Source organism: Oscarella lobularis, chromosome 1 (assembly GCF_947507565.1).
Source record: "Oscarella lobularis chromosome 1, ooOscLobu1.1, whole genome shotgun sequence".
NCBI lineage: Eukaryota > Metazoa > Porifera > Homoscleromorpha > Homosclerophorida > Oscarellidae > Oscarella > Oscarella lobularis.
In genome coordinates, this window is record NC_089175.1 from 5,229,694 (window position 1) to 5,245,690 (window position 15,997).

Below are 15,997 nucleotides of genomic sequence, written 5' to 3' on the forward strand. Positions count from 1 at the left end.
TATCCTTTTGCTCGCTGGGGCGGATGGCTCCACTGCCAACCAGCGAGAATATTCTGTCTTTTTGCTGCATGGCTTGCTTCAGCGGGCTTGTCTCACGCGACCATAAAAGTGTATCTCGCAGCGGTGCGCCAGTTACATATTTCGGCGGGACGGGCTAATCCTTTTCTCTGCGACATGCCCAGGCTGAATCTTGTGCTGCGAGGGTACCGGCGCTCAGAGTCTGCTCGCGTCGCCCTTCGTCCGGAACGTTTGCCGGTTACGCCGGCTATTCTCCGGGCATTGCACAGAGTTTGGAGCAAGGAGAGTCATTCGTACGACTCGGTTCTGTGGTGGGCGGCGTGTCTAACTGGTTTTTTTGGTTTCACTATCACGCGATTTTGCCTAAGGAGAGGCCCAACGAAAGCAGCGACGTCGCGTTCGAGGTGTCCTGCCATGACCTTTCGCCCTTGGAGCAACGAATAGACGCTGACGGCGTTCGCGTCGTGGCGATTTCCACTGTCCCATTGACAGACGACTCTTCGACCCTCTGCGATGCTGTCGTAGACATCGTAGAAGCGAACACCTTTCACTATCGCCGAAAACAAGAAAGATTCCATTCCGGAAGTGATGCGCATGTTAGATAAAAAAATCGTAAAATTTCACCACTTCGTTCTCGAAAACGAAGTCGAATTCAGCAAATCGCTATTATGAAAAGTTAGACAAACTCTTTTTCTCTAGGTTTGTCGAAATAACTGCGGTTGGGATCGATCGGTGAAGCGAGAAAATCGAAGAAATCCGGACCACCTTTCACGAATTTCGATCTTAAGCGAAAACGGTAGATCTAATCGAAAATCGCTATTATCAATTTTTAGATATTTTTATAAGGTATTCGATGAAGCAAGTAGCTCGTCAAGCGATCGCCGAATGAAAGAGAAAAACGATAAGACGTCTAACAAGTGAAATCGTAGCGTAAAGTGGATTTCTGAACGTTCATGAAAGAATTTCGTCGCGTTTTTTGGCTTAAGAAGGTCAATGTGTATTTTATTCGAAAATTGAAGTAAGAAGTAAAAAATATTTTGAAATTTGAAATTTCGCGAGTTTTAGCGCACGGGGGTTGTTTTGGAAGTTTATGCTGATTGGCACTCTATCGATTCCCATTCTGGGACGTGGGACTGATGGAGACAAAAACAATCCCTATGTGATCCCACGGCGACGTCACTTTGACAGGTTGCATCTCGGGAGCTGTCAGCTGTTGTGCCCTGTTATTCCGTTGACAAGTTTCAAAATGGTAAACCTTCACAAAAAATGACGTAGCTAAAGATAATGGCTAAATGACATTTACCATAATGGCAACGTCATCGTACATTCCTTTCCAATAAAATCTCTCGGCTACTCGTGCAAACGTTTTCTTCACACCCTTGTGGGCAGACGTAGGGTGCACGTGGCAGGAACGCATTATTTGCGTTCGCTCTTCTTCTCGTCGGATGTAGCGTAACTCGACCGGCTGAGTCATAACGTAACCCCAACTTGAGCATTTTCGGGTCCTTCTTCAGGATGATGAGGTCGTGGAGTTACTAACGCGCTGCTGTAATCTTTTCTTATCCGGAGAGATCCCAGCGGGAGCGGCGTTGGCGTTTGCTGGAGCACGGCTTATAGCACTCAATCTGATGTCCGCCCGATCGCCATCGGAAGTGTTTTCCGTCGACTCGTCGCTAAAACAGCATGTCACGTCCTGAAGTCGGAGATGTCTGCTTTTTTGCTCCTTTTCAATTTGGTGTCGCAACGCCATGTGGAACTGAGCATCTCACGCGTCTGCTACAACTTACGCTGGCCCAACACCCCGACTGGATCGTTTTGAAGACGGACGCCAGAAATGCATTTAATTCCATCTCACGCCAAGCTTTCCTCGAAGGTATGGCGGAATCTTTTCCGTCAATTTACCCTTTCGTCGAGAGCTGCTAGCAATCTTCGTCCGCCTTCTCTCTGTCTCTTGTCACCGAATGGCGTGGATTGCATTCCATCAGCAGAAGGAGTTCAACAAGGCGACCCGTTAGGCCCGTTTCTCTTTTCCCTCGCTCTCCACCCTTGTCTTAAAGCGGCAGCAAAAAAATGCAAACACGGATTCGTCGTCAGTTATTTAGATGACGCAATGGTGGCCGGCCCTAAAACCGACGTTTTAGAGGCATATGACTGAGGGTGAGAGAAAGACGTGGCTCTGCTCTAGCTGCAAAGCAAATAAGAGTAAGTCAGCTAGTAAGAAGAGAAGAAGATAGAGGACTATGTTGAACGTGCGCAAACATGCGAGTACTTGTTTATTAGAATGGAACAATTCCTTCACACATGTTATGAAGAGCACAACATACTGACACAATGCAGTCTAAAGTCACCTCACCAGAGTTTGTTTTAGACATTAGGTCCTTTTGAAGTTCTCCTGTCGCGGAGAGGATTGCGAAGCGTTGTCGCATAGCTCCAATAACACGCTCTACGTGAATTCTGACGTTTGCTAATTTTCTTGTATTTTTCACCTCTTAGGTGACAGTTGCTCGCGTCCTCGAGTAAAGGGCAGTATATTTAAAACGGCACCATATGAAGCCACACTATCCGCAACGGTAAACCCTCTGTCGGCGAGGACATCTCCAGGTAAGAGATTTTTCAAAAAACCAGAATTTTCGACTATATGCTTATCGGAGACGCGACCTCCCCACCCCTTTGATATAAATGTTACTACACCTTGGAGAGCGATGCTAATGAGGTATTTTGCCTTATTATGATGCTTGTATTGCGACCAAGTGCAGCTCTTCTTTAGGCTGTTTCTTGGAGTCTCTATGAACAATTCAAAGCAATCAATAATCGCCACTACCTTCTTTCCGTAGTGTCTTTGCACACTGAGCGGCATTGTTTTCTGGAGAAGCTCGCGATCGGGCCACAAAACGAGAAACGACAAGCGCACTCTCAAAATATCTATCCATTTCCGAAAAAGGCGCCCAATGGTACTCTCGTGCACCACAAATCGAAATCCTAGGTCGTAATTCGAGCATGCCAAATGAAGTTTCATCATGCAAGCCAACAGCGCATTAAAGGAGCTCATCTTTTTATGCGGGGCCTTGCGCAGTACGGGCAGGGCAAGATTCAGAATGATCTGAAACAAAGCTAACGATGGTAAGCTGGTGAAATGGCGAACGACGCTGTCGTCTTCACGCATTTGCTCCTCTGCTGGATGCCCACGTCCCATTTCCGACACTATTTCAAGCGGTGATATGTCACGCTCGACTACTTCCATAAAGGAGACGTCAGTTTGGGCGGACGTCGTTGTTTTCGAGCCTTGCTCTGCGACACCAGCTGTACTGTCCCAGTCATCGTCGTATTCCTGTCGTCGTCTCGGCGCGATGGAATGCCGCTTTTGGCCGGATTTAGCTCGATCGAACCGCGCAACGCTGGCACAGATCGACCGCTTCCGAGGCGACGACGTGAAAGAAAAAATCGACGGCACGTACGCTGGAGACAAGCGATCCCCGCTTTTCGCTCCTGAAAACACTATTAGAACCTTGGTGAATTGATTATTTAGCCTACCGCCGACGAAGTGCTGGCTGCAAATAGTGCTGTGGTCATTCGGCGCGAAATCTTTCCGACGCAGGGCCAAAGTCGACTTTGCCCGACGTTCTTTGTTTTGCGGAAAGCGATAGAACTTAAGCCCTAGTGCTCTTGTAGCTGGGAGGTCTCGCGCTGTGCAGCCGATGGCGTAGCAGGTGCGAACCATCCCAGGAGCCTTGCCACACGGAAGATTACGGAAACGCAAATCGTGACGTCAAACGCAAGTGCTCTATACCACCACTAAATTCTGTCAAATAGAGCTCTATCCTTTGGAAAAACTCAAACTGGTAGTCAGGTACTACTACGTCCATCATTCGCCCGACGTCGTTCAAAAGTCACTAAACTTCTAAGTTTCGTTAGACAGCAAGTCGTGGTGGCGGAGATGTGGCGGAGAGGCGGCGGCTAATTGTGTGCAGGCAAAGATATATTTCTGCGGTGGATGGTGGGTGGTCAGTATATCTGTGGTGGAGGGTGGGTGGTGGGTATATCGGTGGAGGGTGGGTGGTGGGTAAATCGGTGGTGGGAGCGGGTGGAGGACCAAAACCCCGGCTTTTTTAAAAGCCACAAACTGACGTCAAAGAAGAGGCCATAACTCGCTGAAAAAAAAGTGCGCGGCGATTCCGTCTACACATATAGAGACTACAAGCTTGCTTCTTCCTCACAAAATTTGTTGCATGGCAAAGAAGACACGGATAATAAAATAGAGGGATTAGAAACGCCAGTGCGCTAGTGGGTTAGATGCGCGACACGGTCACGTGCCAGTAATTCCCGCCAGTGCATTGGCCAGTGTTGGCGTAGACATCCGCGCTGCCTCAGACATGATAGGAGACGTTCTAAATAACTCGTCGTTTGCTTCGTCGTCAGAGCGTAGCTGCAATTGTCGTAAACAAGCCGACGCTGTCCTGGAAAAGCTATCGACGCCGGAATTCATTCAGCTCAAGAGAAATTTTGACAAGGATCTTTCAAGTTTTTAGAATATGCTGTGTTGCTTCTGTGAGATCGCATGGAGCTAGAGAGATTAGCAGAGAGAAGCTGTGGAGGGAATTTCACCAAGTCTGCCTCGTGCCATCGAATTTGGCTCGGATTTTTTACTTGAAGTGCTTGGAGTTGTTGTTCCCAAAACTACGTCGAAATGTTCCTTCTTCGGTTTAATTCCTCACTTCCGATGTTCTTGTTTTCATAATCTGATGGAGCTCTTTGTGGGTATCTGGTTCAACATCAACACCATTTTCTTCCGTTTGTTTTTTACTCAATAAAATATTTTTTATGAGCAAAACTAAGACTACAATGGCATCACTCCTTTTTTCTTACTAAATCACTAGTTTGGATATAGATTATTAGTACTACTTGCCTTGCTTCTCTAAAGAGCGATTTTCTCCTAGACAGTTACAGATTCAAACTTAATTACGTTTTCAAAATGACGAGGAAGGGGCTCCCCAATCTAAAAAAGTTTCAATTGAATCCTACTCATCGTTTAGGATTTAGAGAGGCAAATTCTCAACTTGAACTTGCGAGGAAATTGGTCTCATGCAAGGACAACACATGGGTCCGTGTTGTTCCGATTTTCTCCTAGGCAGCTACTGATACAAACCTAATTACTTTTTCACAATGAGGCGGAGGGGCACCCCAAACCTAACATAAAGTTTCAATTAAATCCAACGAATCGTTTAGAAGGTACACAGGAATATTCTCAACCCAAACTTGTCAGGAATTTGTCTACTGTACATCCCATAGGTCCAGGAAGCGCCCATTTTCTCCTAGACAACTAGTTACTAATACAAACTTAATTACGTTTTCAAAATGAGGGGAAGAGGCGCTTTAATCTAAACATAAAGTTTCAATTACTTCCAACATGTCGTTTAGGAGGTAGACAGGGATATTCTCAACTCGAACTTGTCAGGAATTTTCTCTCTTGTAAATCACAGGTATGGTTAGCGCCGATTTTCTCTTAGCCAGTTATTGATACAAACTCAATTACATTTTCAAAATGAAAGGGAGAGGCGTACCAAACTTAACATTAAGTTTCAATTAAATCCAAAGAGTCGTTTGGGAGGTATGAAAGAAAATTCTTAACTCCAACTTGTCAGGATTTTGGTCTACTGTAAATCACATGTGTCCATGAAGCGCCGATTTTCTCCCATACAGTTACTTATACAATAATAATTGCTATTCTAAAATGAGGGGGAAGGGCCCTCCAAACTTAACATAACGTTTCAACGAAATCCAAAGAATCGTTAAGGAGGTAGACATGGACATTCTTAACTCGAACTTGTCAGGAAATTGGTCTCCTGTAAATCACATTGGTCCATGAGTCGCCGATTTTCTCCTAGACAGTTACTGATACAAACTTTACTACTTTTTAAAAACGAGGATGAGTGGAGCCCCAAACTCAACATAAAGTTTTGATTAAATCCAACGAGTCGTTAATTAAGAGGTAGACAGGGATATACTCAACTCGAACTTGTCAGGAAATTGGTCTCCTCTAAATAGCATGGGTCCATGAAGCGCCGATTTTCTCGTAGACAGTTAAACTACTGATACAAACTTAATTACATATTCAAAATGAGGGGAAGGGGCGTTTTAATCTAAACATAGAGTTTCAATTAAATCCGACGAGTCGTTTAGGAGGTAGACAGGGATATTCTCAACTCGAACTTGTCAGGAAATGGGTCTCCTGTAAATCGCATGGGTCCATGAATCGCCGATTTTCTCCTAGATTGTAATTGATATCAACTTCTTTATTTCTTTCTAATGAGGGGGAGTTTCGCCCTAAACTCAATATAAAGTTTCAATTAATTCCAAAGAGTCGTTTAGGAGGTAGGCAAGGAAATTCTCAACTCGAACATGTGGGGAAATTGGTCTAATCCAAGGACATCACATAGGTACTGCTACAGCTACTGATACAAACCTAATTACTTTTTCACAATGAGGCGGAGGGGCACCCCAAACCTAAAATAAAGTATCAATTAAATCCAAAAACCGTTTAGAAGGTACACAGGGATATTCTCAACCCGAACTTGTCAGGAATTTGTCTACTGTACCTCCCATAGGTCCATGAAGCTCACATTTTCTCCTACACAGATACTGATACAAACTTAATTCCGTTATATAAATGAGGAGGAGGAGAGCCCCAAACTTAACATAAAGTTTACTTTCGATTAAATCGAACGAATCGTTGAGGAGGTAGACAGGGTTATTCTAAACTCGAACCTGTCAGGAATTTGATCTGCTGGACATCACATAGGTCCATGAAGCGCCGATTTTCTCCTAGACAGGTACTGATAAAAACGTAATTACGTTTTGAAAATGAGGGGAAGAGGCGCTTTAATCTAAAGATAAAGTTTCAATTAATTCCAACGAGTCGTTTAGGAGGTAGACGGAATATTCTCAACTCCAACTTGTCTGGAATTCTCCCTCTTGTAAATGACATGGGTCCTTTAAGCGCCGATTTTCTCCTAGACAGTTACTGATACAAACTCAATTACGTTTTCAAAATGAGGGGGAGAGGCGCCCCGAACTTAACATTAAGTTTCAATTAAATCCAAAGAGTCGTTTGGGAGGTAGACAGGAAAATTCTCAACTCCAACTTGTCAGGATTTTGGTCTACTGTAAATCACATGGGTCCATGAAGCGCCGAGTTTCTCCTATACAGTTACTGATACAATAATAATTGCTATTTTAAAATCAGGCACCCCAAACTTAACATATAGTTTCAATTAATTCCAACGAATCGTTTAGGAGGTTGGCAGGGATATTCTCAACTCGAACTTGTCAGGAAATTTGTCTCCTGTAAATCGCATGGGTCCATGAATCGCCGATTTTCTCCTAGATTGTAATTGATATCAACTTCTTTACTTCTTTATAATGAGGGGAGTTGCGCCCCAAACTCAATATAAAGTTTCAATTAAATCCAAATAGTTGTTTAGGAGGTAGACAGGGAAATTCTCAACTCGAACTTGGGGAAATTGGTCTAATCCTAGAACATCACATAGGTCCATGTAGGGCCGATTTTCTCCTAGACAGCTACTGATACAAACTCAATTACGTTTTCACAATGAGGGGGAAGGGCCCCCCAATCTTAACATAAAGTTTCAACTAATTTCAACGAATCCTTAAGGAGGTAGCCAGGGATATTCTCAACTCGAACTTGTCAGGAAATTGGTCTCCTTTAAATCGCATGGGTCCATGAAGCGTCGATTTTCTCCTAGACAGTTACAGATTCAATCTTAATTACGTTTACAAAATGACGAGGAATGGGCTCCCCAATCTGAACATAAAGTTTCAATTAAATCCAACTCATCGTTTAGGAAGTAGACAGGGATATTCTCAACTCGATCTTGTCTTGAATTTGGTCTGCTGGACATCACATAGGTCCAAGAAGCGCAGATTTTCTCCTAGACAGTTACTGATACAAACTACGTTTTGAAAATGAGGGGAAGAGGCGCTTTAATCTACTAAACATAAAGTATCAATTAATTCCAACGAGTTGTTTAGGAGGTAGACAGGGATATTCTCAACTCGAACTTACCAGGAATTCTCTCTCTTGTAAATCACATGGGTCCATTAAGCGCCGATTTTCTCCTAGACAGTTACTGATACAAACCTCAATTACATTTTCAAAATGAGGGTGAGAGGCGTCCGAAACTTAACATTAAGTTTCAATCAAAAACGTAGCTATAGTAGACAAGAAAATTCTCAACTGCAACTTGTCGGTATTTTGGTCTACTGTAAATCCGATTTTCTTATAGATCGTAATTGATATCAACTTCTTTACTTCTTTATAATCAGTGGGAGTTGCGCCACAAACTTAAATAAAGTTTCAATTAAATCCAACGAATCGTTTAGAAGGTAGACAGGGATATTCTCATCCCGAACTTGTCAGTAATTTGGTCTACTGGACATCCCATAGGTCCATGAAGCGCCGACTTTCTCCTAGACAGTTACTGATACAAACCTAATTACTTTTTGTCTCGGTACCTGAGTACCGAGACATAGTTTTCGGGGTGTAAAAATTTTTTTCGTAGCGTACCGGAAAAGTGGTTGGTGGTACATTGTCGCGACTGCGTCCGTCAGGTGTCCGATACATTGTAGTTGTGCACCTGGGTATTTGTTAGGGTCCTTGTCTTTTCGTTTTGGCGAAATTTCGGTCCTTTTGTGAAACAGGATGTGACGTCTCAGAAGTTTGGAATGCTCGTTTGCATCTAGTTTGCATCTAATTAGCAGGCTTCTTGTTGTGGGGGGTGGATACGTTTCCGCTTTGTCAGAGAAGTTTGGAATGCTCGTTTGCATTTAGTTACCGGGCTTCTTGATGTGGGTGGTGCATACGTTTCAGCCTTCTTTCTCGGAATCGTGAACGCTTAGTTTGGTCGTATGAAAGCCTGCTTAGATTAGGCGCCAATTGAAGCTGAGAGGTTCATTTTCAGTCGCTCTTACGGGGAAAGTGAAGTATTCAATTGTCACGAGAAAGAGACCCCCGTGGTTTGGTGCATTTCAGCGCGTTCATTTCTGCAGCAGGGGCTATGATAAGCAGTACAGCATGCGTGAGTAGCTGACTCTGAATGGCGAATGAGTTCTTTTGACTACAGTTCGGTAGAGAGGCGGTTTGCTTATTTTGACTGGTACGGTGGTGAGTGTTTAGGCGACCCACCAATGTCTCATGTGAAGATGTATCTGATATTAAAAAACTGGAGAAGATTTTGATGAAAGTTGATAAAACACGCATTCTTAAAGCGCTAAGATGGCTTCAAAAAAAGAACGTTTTGTACAAGAACATTCACACTGACAGTGAAGAGGATTTGACGGTATCTGACTCAGAACAGGAGAATGGTGACAGCGATGATTCCGACGTGTGTGCAAAGTTTCCCGAGTTTGGTGCTATACCAGCTAATTACAGCTTACCAAATATCACGCATCAACAGCTGCTGTCTAAGCTGTCTGTCACATTTGATGAAGCTCTGCCATTTCCTACAATGCGTGATACTCCATTAACAATATTTGGTAACAGACGGCTCGAGGAAGTGTGCTTTCCTGTGCTCTATCCTCGTGGCAAAGGAGGTTGGAGCGAGAATCATGGACTTACCGATTTACAATATTTCAAGCATCGTTTGTTCCATGCTGATGATCGCTGGAGACAAAATCCGGTATGGCTTTGAATGTGTATGAATTGCGGAAACTGCAAAGTGAAATATCAATAGTGTCTCGAATGCAGAAGTGTATAACAGCAAAAGAAGTTGCGGACTGTTCTGATGACTTTGTGAACAACTCCTATATGTTTGTAAAAAATATCAGAGGTACGGCGGCTTATTGGAAAAACGAGTTGAGTAATCTTGTTGCAAAAATGAACACTCTTGGACCACCCACTTTCTTTATGACATTGACAGCAAACGATCGCAACTGGTACAAATTTTATCAGTGCATACTTCCTCAAATGTCTATCGAAGACATAAAGGCTCTATCGTCTTCTCAAAAACAATATCTGCTTAAGACACATCCTGTGCAAGCTGTCATGTTCTTTGAGCGAAGATTGGATATTTTTTGGCGAAAGTGACAAGAAGTAAAGACAAGCCAATAGGTGAAGTAGATGATTATTGGATACGAATAGAATTCCAATCAAGAGGAAGCCCTCATGTACATTCTTTTTGGTGGATCAAAGATGCTCCAAGTGCAGCTACTGTTGAAGGGAAACGGTCATTGCCTGCGTTCATTGATAAGTACATTTCAACTCAACTACCTGAGAATGACGAATATTTAAGACAGTTAGTGGAGCAATTGCAATGTCATAAGCACACTAGTACGTGCTATAAGAAGACGAGGCAGAAATGTCGCTTCGATTTTCCTTATATACCATGCCGTGAGACGAGACTAAAGACTGACGCCGACGGAGGTTCTCCAAGTCGTTTTTATTTTACAAAGCGTGGTCCCAACGATCAATGGATAAATGCCTACAATCCCCAAATTTTGAAACTATGGAAAGGTAATATGGATATACAGGTGGTTGGAAGTCACCTTGGTGCCGCTATGTACGTGTGTATGTACGTCTCCAAGGCAGAACCGGAACGATTAAAAGAAGCGCTGCACAAAGTTACAGAAAAGATTCCACATAAAGCAAGTCTACGAAAACGCTTATCTATGATTGGAGGAACAGTTCTAACTCACCGTCAAATTAGTCTTCGAGACTGTTTACCGACCTGGCGGTTTTCCTTTTATTCGATCAAGTCGAGGAACGGTGACGGTAAACTGTCGTTTTCCAGAAAATCGCCTACGTCTGCTAAAGCCCAAAGCGCACCTACGAAATCTTGAAAAAGGCTAAACTGATATTTATGTCCTAGGATTGCATCAATACTACCAAGCAAGGCCATCAAATCCGTTTTGGGAAAAAATGTCATTAGCAACATTTGCTACCAATTACCGTCTGGACAACATCAAAAATAGGTCAGCTGCTTTCATATCTGAATTTGACAAGTACATTCATGCTCGTCGAAAACCAGCTTGTCTGCGTTTGTCGAAGTTTGCAGGCATCGACACGAACGAATATTACTACAGATTTCTTATATTATTCGTTCCATATCGAAACGAGACCGAACTGCTTCTTCCAGACGAGCATCCGCGAGATGCTTACCGTAGGCTTCGAAGTCAATTTTGTCCGCAAAGTATAGAACGACTAAGGTTTGCAGAAGAAGTTGATAAAGCGTTTACTCGTGTCGTTCTGTGGGAAGCTGAAAGTTCCATAGACATAGCAGCGAAGGTTGCACCTAATATAACTTCGGGCGATGACGGTCAGTTGCCTTTGGACTTTGAGTGGCTCCAAAAAACGCTGGATTGATAAATGATCTGGTTCCAAGTGATGAAAATAAAAAGCCAGAGCGCAACACCGACGATCAGTCATCAACATAGAAAACGGACGATCTTCTTGCAGCAACTATGACAGACAACGAATACGTTCTTGCGTTGGAGAGACTATCTCCTGATCAACGTAACACTATTGAAATGATTTTTGCTTCTGCTCAAGCTCAAATCAAAAGCTCTGAAAGTTATAGACCGCTTCGTCTCTTTGTTAAAGGTGGAGCAGGAACGGGCAAAAGTTTTCTGATACAGTTAATTCGGGAAATGCTTTTGCGTTTACATCTAAACGTGATATTGACAGTACAATATTGGTGGACTCACGCTGCATACGGCGTTTTCTCTGCCCATTGAACATGGTCGCAACTGTGAATATTTGCCCTTGCGGCCTGATAAATTAGCTGCGTTGCGACAACGTTTTGCTACACTAAATTACGTCATTATTGACGAAATTTCAATAGTTTCATGTCAAACATTTTGCATTATACATAAGAGATTGTCTGAGATCAAAGGCACCTTAGCAGACGCTACAACTTTGTTTGGCGGTTTGAACATTTTGGTTTTCGGCGATTTATTTCAACTCCGGCCAGTAATGGGCCATTTTCGATTCAAGCCGACCAGAAAGTTATATGTGGCGCAACTTCGATGTGAGCATATTGACGTACAATCATCGGCAGGCCGAAGACAGAAATTGGGCTAGTCTATTAAACCGTATTCGCCTCGGTTGGCATTCAGAGAGTGACTGTGCTGAGTTGCTTCAGCGGCAGAAGGTCGATCTCACAAAACCACCCTTCTGCAATGCTCTCCGCATCTTTCCACGAAAAGCTGACGTCGAAAAGCACAATTTGATGTGTTTACAATCACAGATGCGCTACTCAAAGTTATATAAAATTATTGCGAAGGACGTAGTGGTTCAGGCACCAGACAGACTGACGCCAGACGAAATTTCTCATCTTAAACCTTACAAAGTAAACGACACCGCCGGTTTGACTGAAAAACTTCAGCTCACAGTCGGCTCTCGCGTCATTATCAAAAGCGAGACGATTTTGCAGCATGCTCCACTCTTAGCAGGTCAAAATCGTCTCCTTTTTGGCTATTGGAAATCGCAGATGATCTTGAGTAAGACAGTTGCACTTCGACGTTTATAGTCTACCATTTAAATGTACGTTGGGATTCTAAAAGCCTGTAAAACGGTCGTAAAAAATTGCACAAAGTTACGTTGATCACGTGCTGAAAAGAAATGGGCTGAAATCATCTTTAGGAAAGCATCGCTTGCTTGAAACGACTATCGGTAGCATTACGAAGGCATTTCCTAACCTTCTCAAGCTGCCGCAAAGGCTGAAGAGCTTTCGGTTTTGGAGAAATCGGACGTTAATTGAGCAAAGTCCCAACTAGAAGGGAAGGCGTGGCCGTGACACGCATATTGCGTCACAATGTATTGCGTTTCCTATCCCTCTCCTCTAGTATCCGTGATGATACCAACTGCAATAGACCACTTGCACGTGACGTCACCGTCGACGTCACCGTCGACGTCACAGTCGAACCGATGACTCCCGTACACGCTACAGCAAATGGCCGATTACTCGCGAACTACACCTGCTACGCTTATAGTTCCTCGATTGAAATGAGGACCATTGGCATGCACTTCACCGATATCTTCGACGAGCCCGCCCTACGCTTTGTTTCGGAGATATCGCGATGAATGGCTCTGGACGCGCGCTTCATTTTCTCCTTTTCTGCTATTCAGATCTAATTGGCATTTTACCCACCTGCGGAGGGGTCGTTGGCATCAATCGGCGTCGCCGTCTCGTCCGCCAACGTCGACGTAGGCGCGACGGTGAGGATTGAGTTCGACGAGCGCTTGTACCCACAACAAAACGTGCGTCATATATGCATCGGGGCTCCCTTTCCGTGAGCCGCCATCTTGAGTTGTTCGGACGCCGCCACTCGATCATCGCGATGGTGGTCTACAGCGCTTCAAACATGATCGATCTTGACGTGTTTAATTTTATTAACGCAAATAATCACGGCAAAACTACACCAAAAGCAAAAACGACTTGGAACAAAGGCACGCGCTACACTATATGCCGTTTGAACGCACTTCGGCGCCTTCGGAAACCAGCAATTTCGCCTGTTCGAAAGCGGTCATGCGTCGCGCATCCCGCAACGCCTCTTCCTGCTGTTTCAGTTGTTTTCGCGCTGCCTCGAGGCGTCGTTGGACGAGCTCTTGATACTCGCGCTCCTTTTCGAGTAAAATTGTCAGGTAGAGCCTCTAACCGATCTTCGCGTCTGTGTCGCACGGGATCGTCGCGCTTGGGTCCACGTCCTTTCGAGAAGCGGCGTCCGGGGCCGTTACAGAAACCTGTACCGGACGCACGTCCGATAGCATATCAATCGTAAAGCGGCGTGAAAATGCCGCTTCTGCTCTTGCTCTTATTTCGGAAATTGAGAGCCGTGCGAAATCTGCCTTTTCCTCCACCATTTCGTATGAGCGTCCAGTGATTGAATGAGTGCTCGAAACAAAGACACTCAATTTGTCGGCGTCTGTACCCGCCCATATGTAGGCGAGCGTGGGAAGGTATCCACGCCAACAGCCTGACACGAGCAAATCCATTTCCACTATCGACCTGCCTCTCTTCTGCCGGCGATCGTGAAGACACATTTGTCCACATCACGCCGCCAAATATCCCAGTAGGGTACATAGATCCCCCGCCCACGCATAGACTCCTATGTATAGAGCTTCCCACGCCAGCGTATGTGTCGAACGGCAAACGTCTGGACTACTACGAACATGTATTCTGTCCCGTTTCTGACGCTAGAAAAATCAGCTGCATCGATACCTAATTGTCGGCCGGCTCACGACGCCAATCGATGTAGGACGAACGCGCCGCCCACGCCTACCCCTTCTTCAATACACGACTTTTATTTTTTAAACGCAACACAACAGCCAACTAAAGACGTACCAAGCGAACCAGGCTATTAACGAAAAAAACCCAACAACTCTTCTAATTGGTCCACGCGAAATTGACTGTGGCCAGCGTCCTCCTCTATGCGACCAATCTCTTCGCGCAGACGCGCTACCGACAGGCGCAGCTGGTATAGCAGACGCGTATGTCCGAAGACGATGTCGTCTTGATTCGCGCTGTTGACGATCACGTCCATTGTATTGTCGCTTCCGGGCGCGCCATACGTGGTGTACGCCGCCAGAATCTCCAACGGCGGCACTTGGACGGTGTTAGGATCTGCTCAAAAAGGCGTGCCCGAGAATCACATCACATTTTGTTCATACCGATTCGTTCTCGACAATTTGGGCACGAGAGCGCACCTGTCTTCTCTCTGAACTGCGCCCAGCATGCACGCGCGATGCATATAGATTCCGCACTGAGTGCAAACGCGAACCCTGTTGGCGCCGTTCATCGGAACATCTGAGAGGCAGATGCAGCACAACGACATGACTTCGGGAAGAATGGACAATAGACACGTCAGTGTGTATACGCCCTCTATGTCGCGTGGAAGACTGGCTAATGAACAATGAACAAAAGAGCCCGTATATCGATGTCGTCGTTCTGAATTATTTACGGTCGCTGTCGCAGTTGAGAGAGGAAGAAACGTAGACTACGGATGCTGTAAACTTGCTTCGCTAACATGTTGCTTTCAAAAGGTATGGTCGTAGAGTCCCGTATCAATAGTCGGACAACATCAAATCCCGGACAGCTTCACGCGTTTCCTGCTTGACAGGGCCAACCGCGCGTCAGTTATTTTGGAAGCTTAGGTGATTAGCATCTCTTGCACACAGCAGTTGCGGAGCGCAAATAAGAGCAAGAGAGGGTTGTTTGTTTTTTTTCGGGTAATCTAATCTCGGACGGACATCATCATATCCGGACAACGCGAACTTTTCGTCAACCGCGTACACTTTGGAAACAAAAGCCGCATATCGATCGAAAGCTCTATCGTTCCTCTATCTAATCCCGTTTAGAGTACGCCGATCCGACCTGCGGTTGCTAAGAAAATCGAGTTTGAAAAGAGACACTTCTGGATCAAAATTCGGACACTCTTTTTTCTTCTAAACCGTATTCTCTTCGACAAGCGCATGTAAGTGGAATTATATAAAGATACTAACGGCCGTATTAAAATAAAACAAGCAAAAGGTGCTAAAATATAGACTTTTTCACGGAAATCGTACTTGCAACCGTCGTTACTGAGATTCTAACTCACTTTCGTAGATCGCATAGCACCGATTAAGGCTCTTCGCAGTTTTTAACAAGGATTTCTTGTCGCTTAGACACATTTTAGCGGGCTTTCATTTTCCAAAATTGAAAATTGAAAAAACCCGCTAAAAATGGCACAAGCAAGCAGAAAATATTGTAAAGGCTCTTCGCAGTTTTTAACAAGGATTTCTGGTCGCTTAGACACATTTTAGCGGGTTTTCTCATTTTCAGAAATTGGAATTGAAAAATAATAAAAACGCTAAAAGTGGCGCAAGCAAACAGAAAATATTGTTAAGAACACCCGCAGAGCTCGGATTGGTGTCTCGCGATGGAAAAACTAAGTTGGTTAGTCGAACGAGAGTACTTTTGTTCAATTTTTG